The sequence below is a fragment of the Amblyomma americanum genome, chromosome 1 (assembly GCF_052857255.1).
Source record: "Amblyomma americanum isolate KBUSLIRL-KWMA chromosome 1, ASM5285725v1, whole genome shotgun sequence".
Lineage (NCBI taxonomy): Eukaryota > Metazoa > Arthropoda > Arachnida > Ixodida > Ixodidae > Amblyomma > Amblyomma americanum.
The window spans coordinates 556,043,662-556,047,063 of NC_135497.1; the positions used below are offsets into that span (position 1 = coordinate 556,043,662).

Below are 3,402 nucleotides of genomic sequence, written 5' to 3' on the forward strand. Positions count from 1 at the left end.
GTCGCCGTAGCTCAGTTGGTAAGAGCACCGGACGCGATATTCGGAGGTCGTGGGTTCGAATCCCACCGGCGGCATGGTTCTTTTTTCTGCTCGTTTATAAGTAATTTTCTTTAAACCAATTGATCGGCATTAGATATTTAAAAAAATAGAAAACATTCCCCTATGCATCTTGCTTTCGGTGGCAGTTGGCTTCCCTAATATATTAGTCAAACGAGCCCCTAATTTCATTTGCCTTGTCTGCTAATAGCGTAACGTGGGTCTCGGTTCTGACAGTCTTGATGTTATAGGTAATATAAGAGGGCTCTCGCACAGTTTCCGCCCTCGCCGTTAGATGATGTTCTACGTCACACTTGCGGTATTACAGGACGTGCTGCGTCCACAGCTATGGACGAGGGTGGCGCTGGTGAACACTCTCATGGTTCGCTTACACGCAAAACATAAACACCCACGAAAGCAGCAGATTGGACAGCCGTTTCCGTAGCTCAGTTTGTAAGAGCACCGGACGCGATATTCGGAGGTCGTGGGTTTGGATCCCACCGGCGGCATGGTTGTTTTTTCTGCTCGTTTATAAGTAATTTTCTTTAAACCAACTGATTGGCATTAGAAATTTAAAAAAGAATAGAAAACATTCCCCTATGCATCTTGATTTCGGTGACTGTTGGTTTCCTTAATATGTTTGTCAAACGAGCCCCTCATTTCATTTGCCTTGTCTGCTAATAGCTTAACAGGGGTCTCGGTTCAGGCAATCTTGATGCCATAGGTAGCATAAGAGGGCTCTCGCAAAGTTTCCGCCCTCGCCGTTAGATGACGTTCCACCTCACAATTGCGGTATTATAGGACGTGCTACGTCCACCGCTATGCACGAGGGTGGCGCTGGTGAACACTCTCAAGTTTCGCTTACACGCAAAACATAAATACCCACGAAAGCAGCAGATTGGACAGCCGTCGCCGTAGCTCAGTTGGTAAGAGAAGCGGACACGATATTCGGAGGTCGAGGGTTCGGATGCCACCAGCGGCATGGTCGTTTTTCTGCTGGTTTATATGAATTTTCTTTAAACCAATTGATCGGAATTAGAAAAAAAAATAGAAAAAATCCCCCATGCATCTTGCTTCGGTGCCAGTTGGCTTCCTTAATATGTTAGTCAAACGAGCCCCTCATTTCATTTGCCTTGTCTGCTAATAGCGTAACGTGGGTCTCGGTTCTGACAGTCTTGATGCTATAGGTAACATAAGAGGGCTCTCGCACAGTTTCCGCCCTCGCCGTTAGATGATGTTCTACGTCACACTTGCGCTATTACAGGACGTGCTACGTCCACTGCTATGCACAAGGGTGGCGCTGGTGAACACTCTCAAGGTTCGCTTACACGCAAAACATAAATACCCACGAAAGCAGCAGACTACACAGCCGTTGCCGTAGCTCAGTTGGTAAGAGCAGCGGACGCGATATTCGGAGGTCGAGGGTTCAGACGCCACCGGTGGCATGGTTATTTTTTCTGCCGGTTTATAAGAATTATCAATAAACCAATAGATTGGCATTAGAAATTCAAAAAAAAGAAAACATTCCCCTATGCATCTTGGTTTCGGTGACTGTTGGCTTCCTTAATATGTTTGTCAAACCAACCCCTCATTTCATTTCCCTTGTCTGCTAATAGCTTAACGGGGGTCTCATTTCTGGCATTCTTGATGCTATAGGTAGTATAAGAGGGCTCTCGCAGTTTCCGCCCTCACCGTTAGATGACATTCTACGTCACACTTGCCGTATTACAGGACGTGCTACGTCCACCGCTATGGACGAGGGTGGCGCTGGTGAACACTCTCAAGGTTCGCTTACACGCAAAACTTAAATACCCACGAAAGCAGCAGATTCGACAGCCGTTACCGTAGCTCAGTTGGTAACAGCAGCGGACGCGATATTCGGAGGACGTGGGTTTGGATCCCACCGGAGGCATGGTTGCTTTTTTCTGCTCGTTTATAAGTAATTTTCTTTAAACCAATTGATTGGCATTAGAAGTTTTAAAAAAATAGAAAACATTCCCCTATGCATCTTGGTTTCGGTGACTCTTGGCTTCCTTAATATGTTTGTCAAACGAGCCCCTCATTTCATTTGCCTTGTCTGCTAATAGCTGAACAGGGGTCTCGGTTCTGGCAGTCTTGATGCCATAGGTAGCATAAGAGGGCTCTCGCACAGTTTCCGCCCTCGCCGTTAGATGACGTTCTACCTCACACTTGCGGTATTACAGGACGTGCTACGTCCACCGCTATGGACGAGGGTGGCGCTGGTGAACACTCTCAAGGTTCGCTTACACGCAAAACGTAAATACCCACGAAAGCAGCAGATTGGACAGCCGACGCCGTAGCTCAGTTGGTAAGAGCACCGGACACGACATTCGGAGGTCGTGGGTTCGGATCCCACCGGCGGCATGGTTGTTTTTTCTGCTCGTTTATAAGTAATTTTCTTTAAACCAATTGATTGGCATTATAAATTAAAAATTAGAAAACTCCCCTACGCACCATGGTTTCGCTGACTGTTGGCTTCCTTAATATGTTTGTCAAACGAGCCCCTCATTTCATTTGCCTTGTCTGCTAATAGCTTAACGGGGGTCTCGGTTCTGGCAGCCTTGATGCCATAGGTAGAATAAGAGGGCTCTCGCACAGTTTCCGACCTCGCCGTTAGATGACGTTTTACGTCACACTTGCGGCATTACAGGACGTGCTAGGTCCACCGCTGTGGACGAGCGTTGCGCTGTTGAACACTCTAGAGGTTCGCTTACACGCAAAACATAAATACCCACGAAAGCAGCAGATTAGACAGCCGTCGCCGTAGCTCAGTTGGTGAGAGCACCGGACGCGATATTCGGAGGTCGTGGGTTTGGATCCCACCGGCGGCATGGTTGCTTTTTTCTGCTCGTTTATAAGTAATTTTCTTTAAACCAATTGATTGGCATTAGAAGTTTAAAAAAATAGAAAAAAATTCCCCTATGCATCTTGCTTTCGGTGCCAGTTGGCTTCCTTAATATGTTAGTCAAACGAGCCCCTCATTTTATTTGCCTTGTCTGCTAATAGCGTAACGTGGGTCTCGGTTCTGGCAGTCTTCATGCTATAGGTAACATAAGAGGGCTCTCGCACAGTTTCCGCCCTCGCCGTTAGATGATGTTCTACGTCACACTTGCGGTATTTCAGGACGCGCTACGTCCCCTGCTATGGACGAGGGTGGCGCTGGTGAACACTCTCAAGGTTCCCTTACACGCAAAACATAAATACCCACGAAAGCAGCAGATTGGACAGCCGTCGCCGTAGCTCAATTGGTAAGCGCAGCGGACACGATATTCGGAGGTCGAGGGTTCGGATGCCACCGGCGGCATGGTCGTTTTTCTGCTGGTTTATATGAATTTTCTTTAATCC

The 3,402-nt window shown here is 47.4% G+C and overlaps 1 non-coding gene across 1 annotated transcript; it reads left to right on the top strand.

Annotated features, from left to right (window-relative positions):
• Positions 1-74, top strand: TRNAS-CGA (transfer RNA serine (anticodon CGA)). Its single transcript has one exon. It is a non-coding gene; the product is annotated as a tRNA-Ser (tRNA).
• The last annotated feature ends 3,328 nt before the right edge of the window (positions 75-3,402 follow it).